General features: G+C 41.8%; 1 pseudogene; it reads left to right on the top strand.

The window, feature by feature from the left end:
• The window catches only part of LOC132509640 (large ribosomal subunit protein eL31-like), a 59250-nt pseudogene extending 43977 nt beyond the window's left edge, over positions 1 to 15273 (top strand).
• The last annotated feature ends 677 nt before the right edge of the window (positions 15274 to 15950 follow it).

Raw genomic sequence — 15950 nt, forward strand, 5'->3', positions numbered from 1 at the left:
AGCGGCTGGGTTTAAAGAATGAATTCTGGAGGACTGGAGCTTTCTGTTTGGGCTAAGCATCTGTAGACGGTAGCAGTTAGTTGGACCTTAGCATCCTAGGGAGCCAAGACCTTCTGAAGAAGTATGCCGGGAAGGGAATCTTGGTTGCTGTAAATCCTATTATCAAATGGACAACAGCCTTCAGTAGAACTTGCTTCCTTGAGCTGGGCCCTGAGGGAGGACACCTGGGTGGGGATCCCCTGGAAATAGGATAGCCCCTATCTCTGTATTAGAAGTATCTATTTCAGTCAACACTGGGAGAACACGCTGAATTAAGGTAGGTCAGTAGGAGGTAAAAGGTAAACACGGTTTTAAGTTTCTTGTTGGTTCTTGCTTGCTTAAGTCTCCTTAACATGTCAGAGTGAGTGAGAAAATGGGAAATAGAGCCAGGTGTTCCTTGTTCCTTACAAGAAGAAGTTCCTTACAAGAACTTGTAAGTTCTTGGTGGTTCAGGAGCTTGACATTGTTGGATGATGCCTTAGCTGGAGTCAGGACAGGATGTGATCTGAGGATTCTGCCTCCAGGCTTTCAAAAATCAGTGGAGACTGCTGCAGGTGATCCATGATGGCCCAGTCAAGGAGTTGCTGGGGATGAAATCTGGGGAGAATAAAAGGGTGTCTTCTGTTGGTCTGGGGATGAAATCTGGGGAGAATAAAAGGGTGTCTTCTGTTGGTCTGTATTCCTTGTATCACATTGATCACCAAGGTCTGTCTGTTCTACCCGTAAGTAACTGTCAACTTTGCTCCCTTTCCCTTTATGTCCATAGCCACTGTCTTTGCTCAGACTCTCAATTTTCCTTGCTTGAATCTCTGCCAACAGCCCCTCAACTATTCCCTCCACCTCCAATCCCACCCCTCCAGTCTTTGCTCCACCCTACAGCTAGAGTGATCTTTCACTGTACAGATCTGATCCCTATCACCTTTCTGCTGGAAATGCTGCAGTGGAGCTCAGTATAGGCAAGATGAAAACTTGGCATGCCATTAAGTATTTTTTTCAAGTGCTGTTGTTTCTGTACTCTCCATCATAATCTCCTTCATGCAATAAATTCCAGAAATACTTGTTGGGTGTCTCTTACACTCCAGGCACTACTCTAGGCCCTGAGAACAGCAGTGAACAAAACAGGCAAAATTCTCTGTGTCTGTGGAGCTTGCATTCTGTTGGGTGGGGAACAAACACATAAATGTGTAGTATATCAGATTGTGATAAGTGCTATGGAGAAAAATAAGGAAAGAAGAAATTGTGACCAGGGCTGGAGTTGTTCCAATTTTTAATTTATGTATTTATTTATTCATTTTTTAGTTGTGGCACACAGGATCTTCATTGTGGCATGCAGACTCTTAGTTGCGGCATGTATGTGGGATCTAGTTCCCTGACTGCGGATGAAACCCAGGCCCCCTTCATTGGAAGCATGGAGTCTTAACCACTGGACCACCAGGGAACTCCGTTTTCCAATTTTTAATAGAAGGGTCAGGGAAAGTAACATTTTGGTGAGAACCTAAAGGAGGTGAGGAAAATACCTGAGGAAAGACCATTCTAGGCAAAAGGAACAGGCAAGTGCAGAGGTGCTAAGCCAGGAATCACAAGGAAAGCAGTGTGACTGATCAGAGTGAGTTAGCAAGGAGAGCATAAGAGAGGAGGTTGCAAGGAAGCAAAGGCAGGATGGGACAAATGGTGTAGGAATGCAGTAGACCTTATTAGTTGGAGTTTGACTCTGACGTAGGGTGAAATGGGAAGCTACTGGAGGGTATAAGTTTAGGAATGACATATTCTAAGGGATCATTTGGGTTACGGTGAGGGGAATAACCCATAAGAGGGTCAAGGGCAGAAGCTGGGAGGTCAGCTAGGAGGCTAGGCAAGAGACCATTGTCTCGGATCAGGGTAGTAGCAGTGGAGGTAGTGGATTCTAAAATATCTATTAAAACATATATTTTAAAGGTAGAGTCAAATAATTCACTGATGGATCAGATGTGGAAATGAGGGTAAGAGAGGAGTCAAGGCTGACTCAAGTGTATGGTTGCCATTTTCAAAGATGGGAAGAATTAGACTTTGGTGTAGAAATCAAGAATTTGGTTTTGGATGTGTTAAGTTCAAGATGCCTATTGGACAACCAAGTGGGAATGTTGATCGGGCAGTTAGATATATGTATATGCATACATATATGGAATTCAAAGGAGAGGTCTGGGCTTGAAACGTATATTTGAGAATCATCAACATAGAGAGCCACAGGGCTGGATAAAAGCACTCAGGAAGAGTGAGAAGTTGGAGAAGAGGACGAAAGAAACCAAGGAGTCCCCAGCAAGATAGGCGGAAAACAAAGTGCGTGTGGTGCCAAGAGAAGAAAGTGTTCCAGGGACAAAGGAGTAATCAATTGTGTTTAAAGCTTCAGAAAGATTAAGGATAGATATTGACCATTAGATATAGCAATTTGGATGTCATTCATAACCTTGACAAGAGGACATTCTGTGGAGTCATAAGCATGAAAATCTGATGGGAGGAAAGGTTTGGAGATGGGAAAATAGCCAATTCTCATTGTCTGAAGGGGAGGAGAAATGGGACCGTAGCTGGAAAGAGAAGTGAGATCAAGAGACAGTTGTTGTTGTTTTTGAAGATGAGAGAAATAATGGCTTGTTTATTTGCTGAGGGAAATGATCCAGCAGAGAGAGGAGAATGGTTGGAGTGATGGAATCAGGTTTACACAACTGGAGGAGTTGGTCCAAGTTAGGAGCACATACCATTCATCATTATTGATAGGAGGGAAGGCAGAGTAGATGAGCATGGATGTGGGGAGGTGGGAACCTTGTGGACTTTCTCTTCTTATTTTTATTTTCTCAGTGAACTAGGAGACAAGGTTGTCATCTTAGGATGGGGAAGAAGTTATGAAAAGTTTGAAAAGAGAGGGGAAGGTATGGAATGGTCATCTGTGAGAATGCGTTAATGACTGTGCTAGGATAATGTAAGTAGAATTGATGAGTGACATTGAAGGCCTTTTTAAGGTGAGTGGTCATAAACTTAAAGTGAGAGCAGTTAGCAGAGGTATGTGAATTTTCCAGTCATGTTCAGCTGCCCACTTGTGCATGCATAGGTGGAAGGTTAGATTTTATTAAGGCCTGTGTTCTGTCAGAAAAGTACAATGAAGCGAGAGAGAGGGGAAAGGGAACCAAGGTTATATTCGAAGGAGTGATTATAATAATAAACCACAGAATCTAAGTGAGATAAAAGGTGAAACAAGGACACAAAGGGAATAACTGAGCTACAATGGGGGACAAACTTTTTAGAGGAGAGGCGGTCAGGGATTTTAGAAATTAGTGTTTTGGAAGCATCATCTATAAGGATACTGAGGTTATGTGGGAGCAGGGTTGGAGACTGGTAGTGGCCACATGACGGCAATGAGGGTAGCATAATCTAGTTAACATCAGAATCAAAGCTGGACACTTTTGGGAAGGAGGGAAGCAGAATGGTCTGGAAGCAGCAATAAGGACAAAGAGAAAAAAAAAAAGGACAAAGAGGATACCTATTCCACTGCAAGGTGTGGGGAAAAAACAGCCACCACTTGAGAGGGCTGCAGAGGAATCACTGTCCTCAGAGGAGACCCAGATCTCCTTTAGAGCAAGAAGGAAAAATTCAGAGATTTTGAGAAAAGAGGAATTTTGCGGATCCCAACAACCAATTCCTGAGAGTTTCAGGAGATGAAGAGGGTAGGAAATGGGGTTAGAAAACAGAATGTACAGGACCATTTGGGATGAAATGCAAGGGATAATGAATGATCTAGAATCCTGGGGCTTCTTGTGTGACTAGCATAAACCAGGCTAAAGGGAATAATGATAACAGATAATGATGGTCTGAAGGCAGATAACGGTGGCCAAACTGTGAATACTGAGGAAAGGGAGGTATGAAGGACCTTCCAGGCATGTCCAAGGTATGCCCATCTTTACTCTTCACAGTGATGAGGTCAGGGGAGGGGTGTTGTCTTGTCGAGGGCACCTGAAATTCTAGAAATTTAGAAATGTCATTCTGGAGATGAATAGTGTCACCATTTCTGCAAATGATGCAAAGCATCTGGAGTCAGCTTGACTGAACAAATGGGAGTTTTGATTGAAGGAAGAAAGGGGTGGAGTGTGGAACACTGAAGAACAAGGTAGTTCTTCAGGGGATCTTACAGGAGTTTCTGGTGCTGACTCATATGACAAGAAGTCTGGGCATAGTCAGTTGGGGCTCTTAACAGTGGCTCAGTGATGTGTTAAGTGCCGTCTTTCTGCAGACCTTCAACCTGACACTTATTGCCTTATAGTCATAAGAAGTTTGCTGCACATGTAGAACTCAAATCTAAATTCCAAATGGGAAAGGGGGAAAAGGTTAACAGGCAAAGGGTGTATGCATCTATGAGGCAAAAATGTGGAAGTACTTACAATAGCTCATGTGGATTGCTCTGTTTAAAGCCTCTTCTTTATTCCCTAGCTAACTTCCATCTTCTCTTTCAAAATTCTACTCAAGTCAACATAACCTTCTTGGAGAAACCATTCCTCATCTCCCTAGGCTGAGTTAGGTGCCCCTGGTGTGTGTGTTCAGAGCCTGTGGTAGATTGCAATGTCAACCCCCATTCTTCCATCTCTGTATCCATGCCCTGTGCCGTATAACTCTGATTCTGGTCTCAGCCATGCAGCTTGCTTTAACCAATGGGATATTTTAAAGCAAAAGCTTAAAACTCCTCAAGAGCATGCTCTTCCTCTTGTGTCTAAGCCCGTGCCATGAGAACATACCTGCTGGAGGATGAGAGACACGTGAAACAGAGCTAGATCAACATGGTGAGGCCATCCTAGATCAGCCAGCAGCACCTAACCCCCAGACACTTCACTGAGCCCAACCCAAATCAGCAGAACTGCTGAGGCAACCACCGAAATTAACAGTTACTGTTTCATCCACTAAAGTTACGTGGTTGGTTGCTACTTAGCATTATTATGGCACTGGATCATTGACACAGAGTCCCTTGGGTATAGCTCTGCTACAAGCCTTAGCCCTGTCTCCTGAACTAACGTTAGGGAGCTCCCTTAGGACAGGACACTTTTATCTGTGTACATCTGTCACCTAGCACAGTGCCTGGCACCTAGAAGGTGCACAGTGAAATCTTGTGAAAGGAATGAATGAATGAACCTTTGTTCAACCTTTACAAAGGGCCTTACTTCTTTGTGCACGACAGGTGCAAAATTCCCCATAGTTAAACAGTGTAATCAAATGGACACACCCACAGAAAACCTAGTTCAGCAAGATATGTGAAGCTACAGTATATAGTAAACACTCATCACAGATTAAAGCTTTTTACTACCTCAAGTACAATGACTATTTCTTAAACATTGCGCAATCTATTTTATATTTTATTATGTTGTATAGATCCGTTTAAAGATAATCTAAATACTGTAAGAACACTTTAAAGGGTAGAGTGTAAATGGATATGACTCAGTCTACATATCTTTACTATTATCTTCAGTACACAATACCAAACCATTGTGAACTACTGATATTTCCTAAATCATGTCAAAAAACTTGCATGGCTTAAAAAAAAAAGTATTTGTGTTAATATAAAAAAAAGAGAAAGAGAGAACTTCCTCTAGGGGTCTACAGAGGAAAATATCATTTCTAGTAGCCTAGTCAGGTATGGGGGTGGGGAGAAAGGCAAGAATATTATCCTTATGAAAGGTCAGCAACAATCACATGGTATCGCATGTTTTGGGGACACTGAGCAAACTAGTTTTGCCTAGGAAGAGAGTTTCTACAGAGAAATAGTTAAAAAAAAAAAAATGTCTGGGAGTGGTAGGGCAGGATGGAGCCCAGTCGTGGAGATCTTTGAATATAAGGTTAGGGACATTTTAACATTATCTTTTACTCAGCAGGGGATAGTTAACTTTTGAGCAAGCGAGTGACATAATGAAGGGTTGGGTCAATCTTAGCTGCTAAATTCTAGCAGCATGGTGTGGGATGGTTTTTGCAGAAATATGGCTAATAGTCATATCAAATAATTTAATACAAAAATAATATTATGCTCCCATTTATCTTTTTTATTAATTAACCAATTTATTTATTTTTGGCTGCGTTGGGTCTTCGTTGCTGCGTGTGGGCTTTCTCTAGTTGCCGTGAGCGGGGGCTACTCTTCCTTGCGGTGCACGGGCTTCTCATTGTGGTGGCTTCTCTTGTTGCGGAGCACGGGCTCTAGGCGCGTGGGCTTCAGTAGTTGTGGCTCGCGGGCTGTAGAGCGCAGGCTCAGTAGTTGTGGTGCATGGGTTTAGTTGCTTCGAGGCATGTGGGATCCTCCTGGACCAGGAATTGAACCTGTATCCCCCGCATTAGCAGGCGGATTCCTAACCACTGTGCCACCAGGGAAGTCCCCCGTTTATTTTTAAATCACATCTCTTATTAAAGTCTAGATTTCTGCTGGATGCCATGACCAAGGAATTATTTTGAGATGAAAAGGTTTGCTATTCTCTCCCTGACAGTCATTTAGCCTGTTGTCCACTGGGGGTCCATGAATTGTTTCTTCCCCGCTCTGGCTATTGGGTTGTCTCATTTTCTTCTATTTTGCTTTCCATACACTCCCCTGGCCTCTGCTGGTCTAATTCTGTGAAAAACTAATTATAGCCAGGGGTAGAAGTCAGATGTAAGAATGAACGAGACTCCATGTAACCAAAACCAGAATCAACATCGGAATAAACTATTCTAAGTGCTTTTCTTAAGAGCACATCTCACCTGAGTTGTGGTAGCATTTACCTTTCAGGTGTGAGGATGTCATTTTGTCCTCAAAAAGTGTTTCATAGTCCACTAATTATATTTGTTAGGTGGGTGTCACTGTTTTTCATGCAAGTGGAATTTAGTCAGGAAGGATAAATACCTTATCTAAAATCTTGTGTCATGTTTTCTCTAGAATGTTTTCTCCATTTTGCTCCCATTCCACCTGACACACTCCTTTTAAGCCTTCTAAACTCTGTTCAGACATGCCTTGTCTGTGCAACGTTTCCTTACCCCGCTGCTCAGTTCAGTGTCCTCCTTCCCTGCCCCACTGCAATGGTCTCTGGGTTGTACAGACCTCTGCAGTTATGCACTTTGCTCTACATGTCTGTCTCCCCTGTGAGATTACAGGGCTGATGAGGGGGTTGTGGAATCCAAAGCGAGAGAATCTAAAGGCAAAGTGGAAACTTCTGAACTTGGCCAACAGTCTGAGCAAAAGATAAAGGGGCAACACCTAAAACCATCCCCAGCTAGATTCATTTCCTTCCTGCTTTAAAATGTTTGGGAAGGGAGTTTTCACAGCCCCCCAGTAGCCGTCAGGGCAATGGTGTTCACCTCAGGGGCTCCCAGGCCAACTCCCTGTGCTGTTTGCTGAGCACATCTCGCTTCTCACACCACCTCATCCCCTCCTGGGCGCTCCTCACAGCACGGCTTTTTCTGCTTCACTGCGTTTCCAGCGTGGATGCTTACGCCTCACTTCACTTTGCCCCGTTTTCTCACATTTCTGTCGCCTGGGAACTTTGTTTCCTCCTTCTGAGGAGATCTGCCTTCACCACCACATCCTCCTCTACTCACCGCCGCGCCTCCCTCCCACGGGCTCTTGCGGGAGGGAGCTAACTCCTCTGGGCCCCCGGGGCATGTTTTCTATTGTGCGGTGAATGTTCCTCCTGACTTTTCAAATCTGTAATCAGACAGGCATGAAGTGTAATCAACAGGTGGTGAGGACTGAATGAAAGTGAGCACAGTTTATTTAAGGGGCAAGGAGGAAGTCTACACTGGCAGGCCTGCTCTTCCAGCTTCTTCAGACTCCCTATGGACAAAACCACTGGTCAGCCGGCTTAGGGTTGAAACTGGCAGGTGGACCTTGGGGAAGCTGAGTCCTGAAGCTTCACACACAATCTGTCCTCAGGATGCCGAAAGAACCCAGTACAGGTCTGCTGCTCCCCACCTTGAATTCCTCAGATCTGTAACAAAGCGGGGGGCCCAGGTGGCCCCACTACTCCAGCTCTAGGGTCTCCTTCCAATAGGTGATGAGAAGGGATGGAGTGGGGAAAAGAAATATTCCAACCTCTCTCTCCTCCCACCCTCTGGTTTCTAATAGGTGCCTCCTGTTGGTTGAATCCTACTGGAAACCAGAAGGCAAAGAAGCCCATTGATGCAGTCCTCAGGGACCAGCCCCCCAGGGACCAGAACAGGGCTGAGAAGGGCAGAGAATGGATCTGTTGGGAAGAAGGAACATACAGAAAATAACCAAGCACAGTCAGTGGGGCTGAGTGGGGCAAGCATAGGGTTGGAGCCTGCTTTTCTTTAAAACTTAGGTATTGGGCTTCCCTGGTGGCGCAGTGGTTGAGAGTCCGCCTGCCGATGCAGGGGACATGGGTTCGTGCCCCGGTCCGGTAAGATTCCACATGCCACGGAGCGGCTGGGCCCGTGAGCCATGGCCGCTAAGCCTGCGCGTCCGGAGCCTGTGCCCCGCAACGGGAGAGGCCACAACAGTGAGAGGCCCGCGTACAGCAAAAAAACAAACAAAAAATACCTTAGGTATTGTGTCATACTGGATGTTTTGCAATAATTTTGATTTTTTAAAAAATTAGAATATTACTGATTTTTTTTAGCGCTTTCCCCTCCCCTGAAATTTTGCACCTGAGGCAAAATTCACCTCACCTTAATCCTGGTCCTGAAGTGGTGTTCTGTGGATTAGGGAGATTATGAGTGGGTCTTATTTTGTCACTTTTGCTCACCTGTATGTTCCAGTTTTTTTCAAGTGATCCTATATTTGTTATAAAAACAGTTAAATACAAGATATCTTCTTTGAAAGTAGGGATCCTTCGTTTGTACAATGTGGAGCAGACTTAGCAGAAAAATCAAATGTTTGTTGGATAAGTAAATAAAAGAATGTGTATGTCAACTCTATTCCCAAATCCTACCTCTTCTCAAAATTCTAACTCAAATGGTACTTCCTCGTAAAACATTTCCTTATATCCCAAATCACACTGGCCTACCAAGGCCTACACAATGTGTCCATGGCCCACCCCGATCTCTCCATATCCCCCCTTACCTCCTGCCACCCTTCCTCTCCACTATATTGGCCCCCTACTGCGTGTCGCTCCTGAAACACAGGAAGCAATTCATTAATATTTGTTGAGAATGAGTGTGACCGCTCTCTCTTCTATCATTCTTGTCATAATCTTTTGTTCTCACAGTTATGCATTTATTTTATCTCCCCTACTCTTAAGTGACTCAGGCTATTTTCCTCACTTTGATATGATCCTTGGTGCCTGGCACAATGCTTGGCATGTTGTCATAACAAATATTAACAACAGTAGTAAAAGAGTCATCATTTGAGTGATTACTAGGGGCCAAACACTATATTAAACATTTATCAGTGTCACCTCACTTCTGTTGTTTTTTGTTTGTTTTTTGTTTTTGCGGTACGCGGGCCTCTCACTGTTGTGGCCTCTCCCGTTGCGGAGCACAGGCTCTGGACGCACAGGCTCAGCGGCCGTGGCTCATGGGCCCAGCTGCTCTGCGGCATGTGGGTCTTCCTGGACCGGGTCACGAACCCGTGTCCCCTGCATCGGCAGGTGGACTCTCAACTACTGCACCACCAGGGAAGCCCCTCACTTCTGTATTTTAAATGACTGTGAGGACTCACATTTATAGGAATCCACACAAGTCTGTTATTAGTCCAACTTCACAGCTAAGGAAGCTGAGGTCTAGAGAGGTCAAGTAACTTGCTGAAGGTCGCATTGCTAATAAGTGGCATTACAGGAAAGTGTAATCCTAAATTACATCAGATCAGTAGTTCTCAAACCGTGGTCCAGGAACTACTGAGATTCCCAAGACATTTCAGGGGAGTCTGTACATTCCAAACCACTCTTGTATGTATACAGTGTTTTTCCTGAGGCTCCACTCCATGTGATATCAAACACCTTGAATACAGAAGCAGAGAGAATCCAGCTGTCTCCAGTTAAGTCAGGCACTAAAGAGATTTTCAAAAATAATGCTGATCTTTTTACTTATTTTTTTTCTGTTTTGGAAAATATATTTATTTTTCATAGAAAGTCTTATACATATAATATGTTTATTATTGTTATTTAAAAATATATTAATAAATATTTTAAAAAATTCATCAGTGTTCCTTTTTAATATAGTAAATATAGATAGACATAGCCTACATAAACAGAAACTTTTGGGGTCCTCAGTATCTTTAAGAGTATTATGCGGCCCTGTGACCAAAGTCCTTGAGAATAGATGTGTTAGATAATTTCTAAGTTTCTTCTCAGCTCAAAAATGTAGGGGTTCTCTATCCGTGAAGCAGTTTTGGAGGGTAGGGGCTCAAGATCATTAATCAGTCTGAGAAAAGAGGGGCAGTCTTGGGGCCTGACTCCATGCCTAGGTTCTACATTGACTGGTCTTGGTTACCTGGATTTATTCTGATCTTAACTGCTCTGTGGGCTTCTGAAAACTCCTGTTCCTGCCTTGGGCTCACACATAACTCGTAGTTATAACTCAGCACTCCCAGACTCATTATTTCATTCCTTTGTCCCTCATCCTCTTCTTTGCTTCTGTGCCTTTTTTATCTCGACCCTGCTTCCAACTTTCTACACTTAGTCTTCCGTAGCAAAGGTTTTACAATAGCCCAACACTTCCTGGGCTATAGATTAGCCTCAAATGGTTTCTCTTATGTTGCCCCAGGCATATACAGGATTACAACAGATTTCATGTTTTAAATTCTTTCTCATTGATAACCTCTGGTGAAAGGAACAGGGTGGAGGAGGAAAAGAGTGGAAGGGAAGCCTCTTTTGTAATACCTTTTATATCTGTATAAATGAAAATTTTGCTTCAAAGGAAGCAAAGAGAAAAACAAACAAAAAACCCAAAACTCTCCTGAAGTGTAATTCTTTCTTTCTTTTTTCTCTTTTAAAAAAAATAAATTTATTTATTCATTTTAGGCTGCGCTGGGTCTATTGTTGCTGTGCATGGGCTTTCTCTAGTTGCGGCGAGCGGGAGCGACTCTTCATTGCAGTGCACGGGCTTCTCATTGCGGTGGCTTCTCTTGTTGCGGAGCATGGGCTCTAGGTGCGCGGGCTTCAATAGTTGTGGTTCACGGGCTCTAGAGCGCAGGCTCAGTAGTTGTGGCGCACGGGCTTAGTTGCTCCGTAGCATGTGGAATCTTCCCAGACCAGGGCTCAAACCCGTGTCCCCTGCATTGGCAGGAAGATTCTTAACCACTGCGCCACCAGGGAAGCCCTCTAAGATTTTTGACAAAAATGTATTTAAAATGTGGGATGAGATAAAATTATTTTTATTGGAAAAATATTGAATCGGCTGGGATGCATTGGAATTAATATTTTGCCTTTCCTAATATCTTCTGAGTTTATCAGATCAAACAAGGTATATCTTGAGTGAAAGAGTAACATATAATTCATTGTAATTACATAATACTCAACATTAATAATTATGTAATATAATCCTTGAAATTTTAAAAAGTATACTAGTTTACAGAAATTAAGAAAGTGAATGACTCCAATAAGAAGGCAACAAATTAATTTGCAAGTTTCCAATGATTTATTTTTGTCAAAAATGAAAAAGGAAAATAAAAAACAAAAAAATAAAAATAATGAAAGAGGAACTTATAATGAAATGATGGATCTAAGAAATGATCATTAATGATTGCTAAAACCATTAGATGAAAAGCTAATGGGGACCTTGATAATGAGTGGATACATTGAACCCACAGATTAATACTATCAGAAAAAAGAGATACTCGGACGTTATGTACCTCCAATGAAACAGGAAGCACACACACACCACCTATGAAGGATTCTTTTTTCTTTTAAGTTTTATTTAGCAGCTAAAGATGACATTTTCAAAGTATATGGTTTTTGGGGGGTTTTCTTGGCTGTGCTGGCTCTTTGCTGCTGCATGCGGGCTTTCTCTAGTTGTGGTGAGAGGGGGCTGCTCTTCGTTGCTGTGTGTGGGTGTCTCATTGCAGTGCCTTCTCTCTTGTTGCGGAGCACGGGCTCTAGGCACGTGGGCTTCAGTAGTTGTGGCTCGTGAGCTCAGTAGTTGTGGTGCACAGGCTTAGTTGCCCCATGGCATGTGGGATCTTCCCAGACCAGAGATTGAACCTGTGTCCCCTGCATTGGCAGGCAGATCTTAACCACTGGTTCACCTATGGAAGATTCTTGCCAAAGTATCAACTCTGAATCTGACCAGGCCTAAATATCAATTTTCAGGAAATACAGAGGCCAGGGAGAAGTAAACAGCAAAATCCAGAATGTGGAAAACCCTGCAAGAAAAATGACCCAGTTTTTCAACAAACCAATTACAAGAGGAAAGAAAAACAGGAGGAAGAATCTATCACTAAGAGACAAGAGAAATATTAGCCAAAAGCAATTTGTGGGCATTGTTAGGACCTTGAATTGAAAAACCAACACTAAAATCCAAACCAAAACAAAACAAAAAGCATGTATGAGACAACCAGGGGAGATTTGAATGTTGCCTGAATACTGGATGACTTACATTTTTTAGGTGTACTGGTTTGTTTTAAAAAGAGTCCTTATATTTTAGAGCTATATATAGAGGTATTTACAGAAGAAGTGGCCTGATACTTGGCATTTGCTTCAAAATAATCCAGCAGTGGTGAAGGGTGGGGGATGGAGAGCAGATAGTGGGGGCAGATAGAGATCAAACAGGATTGGCCATAGGTTGGTAAAGCTGTTGAAAGCTTGATGGTGGTCACGTAGAGATTCATTTCATTCCTCTTCTAAATTTGTATAGACTTGAACTCTTCAATAACAAAAATTAAAAGATAAATGAATAAATGAATCTAAAAAATAAACTCACTGAAGAAATACCTAATCTAGCTGTCAGCAGATAGATCACTGACAGTAATCTTTTGATGATTGACCATTGGGTGGGTTTTGGCATATACCTTCAAAGGATTGATTGACTGACATTGCTATAACAAAACTCTCTATTCCCATCTACTTGTTTATGTGAACAGTACTTGAATGTGTAGAAGCAAAATCAAGAAATAGAGGTTTATGCTGAACTTTTTCACTTTGGCAAGAGGTAATATTTATCATGAATTCAAGAATAAACAGAAAAAAAAAAGCCCCATCCATTCTATTAAGAGATCTCTATTTTCAGCAAATTTCTTTGTGTTTAATAACTGTTTGTATTATTTATCAAAATTTGTAATACTTACATTATTTTGATCAAATGTATACTAATACCAATTATAACAACCCAATCCAGAAGAAATTTTTAATATTTGGGACCTTTGGTATCAGGAAACTAAAACAAAAACAAAAACCATAAAAAATTACACAAGGATAAAAATATGTGGGGAAATGTAATGGCAATATCATTTTAAGGAGAAAAAGGAGCGATGTAAAATAGTGATAGCTCTTTTTTCCTATGTGTATGAGCCATACATTCTGGTTTCTTTGTATATCTCATAAGTGGTTTTTGGTTGTTGAAAACTGCACATTTTAAATAAGATAATGTGGTAACTCTGGAAAAATAGATAAAATATCTGATAGTTAAAGAAGAGTTTATTCATGTATTTTTACAAATAGGTGATGGGGTATCAATTAGAGCATTAGGATTATATGGATATATTTAAAAGAATGATGTTAACAGTTTTATTTTAAATTGTCATTATTTATAATATACTGGAAAGCTGCCCTCTTAGTGCAGCCAGCAGCACATCGGGCTTATATAATATACCGGAAGTTACATCCTTTGCAACTCTTTAAACTTCAGAAATGTTAAATATTAGCTAAAAACGAGTAGGGGGACTACTTAGGTCTTTTTTTCTTTTATTGATTTTTTTATTGAGTAAAATTCACAAAACATAAAATTAACCATTAACCATGTTAAACTGTATAATTCAGTAGCAGTTAGTACATTTACAGTGTTGCACAACCATCACCTGTATTTCCAAGACATTTTCATCACCTCAAAAGGAAACTCTAAGGTACTTCCCTGGTGGTGCAGTGGTTAAGAATCTGCCTGCTAAGTCAGGGGATACAGGTTTGAGCTGTGGTCCAGCAAGACCTCACGTGCCATGGAGCAACTAAGCCTGTGTACCACAACTACTGAGCCTGCGCTCTAGAGCCCGTGCTCTGCAACGAGAGAAGCCATGGCAATCACCACAACGAAGAGTAGCCCCTGCTCACCACAACTAGGGAAAACCCCGCGCACAGCAACAAAGACCCAATGGAGCCAAAAATAAATAAATAAAATAACTTTTTTAAAAAAGAAAAAAAAAAGGAAACTCTACACCCATTAAGCAATCACTCCTCCTGGCAACCACTAATCTGTTTTCTGTTTCTATGGATTTACTACTCTGGACGTTTCATATAAATGGAATCATACAGTATGTAACCTTGTCTAGCTTCGTTCACTTAACATGTTTTTGCTGTTTATCCAAGTTGTATCATGTATCAGTATTTCAGTCCCTTTTATGGTTGAATAGTATTCCACTGAATGGATATATCACATTGTGCTTATTCACTCATCAGCTGATGGACATTTGGGTTGTTTCTACCTTTTGGCTATTATGAATAGTGCTGCTATTATGAACATAGGTGTACAAGTATTTGTTTGAATACCTATTTTCAATCCTTTTGGTTCTATACCTAGGAGTGACGTTGCTGATAATTTGGTTTAACTTTTTGAGGAACTACCAAACTCTTCCACAGCTACTGCAACATTTTACATTTCCACCAGCAATGTATGAAGGTTCCAATTTCTCCACATCTTTGACAACTCTTGTTATTTTCCATTTTAAAAAAGTCATGGGCTTTCCAACCCTGGCCGGGCAGGATGGCTCCCGCAATGAAGGGCGGCAAGAAGAAGAAGGTCCGGTCTGCCATCAACGAGGTGGTGACCAGAGAATACACCATCAACATTCACAAGCGCATCGTGGAGTGGGTTTCAAGAAGCGTGCCCCTCGGGTGCTCAGAGAAATCTGGAAATTTGCCATGAAGGAGATGGGAACTCCAGATGTACTCATTGACACCAGGCTCAACAAAGCTGTCTGGGCCAAAGGAATAAGGAATGTCCCATACTGTATCCGTGTGCGGTTGTCCAGAAAACATAATGGAAGATTCACCAAACAAGCTCTATACATTGGTTACCTATGTACCTGTCACCACTTTCAAAAATCTACAGACAGTTAGTGTGGATGAGAACTAACTGCTGATTGTTCAATAAAGTAATAGAACTGCCAAAAGAAAAAAGAAAAAAAAAGAAAAAAGTTATGGTTAACTTAGTGGATGTGAAGTGGTATCTCAATGTGATTTTCATTTTCCTAACGAGTAACAATGTTGAGCATCTTTTAATATGCTTGTTAACTGCAACTACCTAGTATTCACAAAATTACCTTAGGAGGTGTACAAACAAAAAATGTATGGCTCATGACTCTAGGCCTAAACTGCTGTGTTTCTTTCCTTTTCTTTTTTTAACATCTTTATTGGAGTATAATTGCTTTACAATGGTGTGTTAGTTTCTGCTTTATAACAAAGTTTATCAGTTACACATATACATATGTTCCCATATCTCCTCCCTCTTGTGTCTGCCTCCCTCCCACCCTTCCTATCCCACCCCTCTAGGTGGTCGCAAGGCACTGAGCTGATCTCCCTGTGCTATGTGGCCACTTCCCACTAGCTAGCTATTTTACATTTGGTAGTGTATATATTTCACTGTTACTCTCTCACTTCGTCCCACCTTACCATTCCCCCTCCCCATATCCTCACGTCCATTCTCTACGTCTGTGTTTTTATTCCTGTCCTGCCCCTAGGTCCATCAGAACCTTTTTTTTTTTTTTAGATTCCATATATATGTGTTCCATATGGTATTTGTTTTTCTCTTTCTGACTTACTTCACTCTGTATGATAGAC

Source organism: Lagenorhynchus albirostris, chromosome 19, assembly GCF_949774975.1.
Source record: "Lagenorhynchus albirostris chromosome 19, mLagAlb1.1, whole genome shotgun sequence".
Classification (NCBI taxonomy): Eukaryota; Metazoa; Chordata; class Mammalia; order Artiodactyla; family Delphinidae; genus Lagenorhynchus; species Lagenorhynchus albirostris.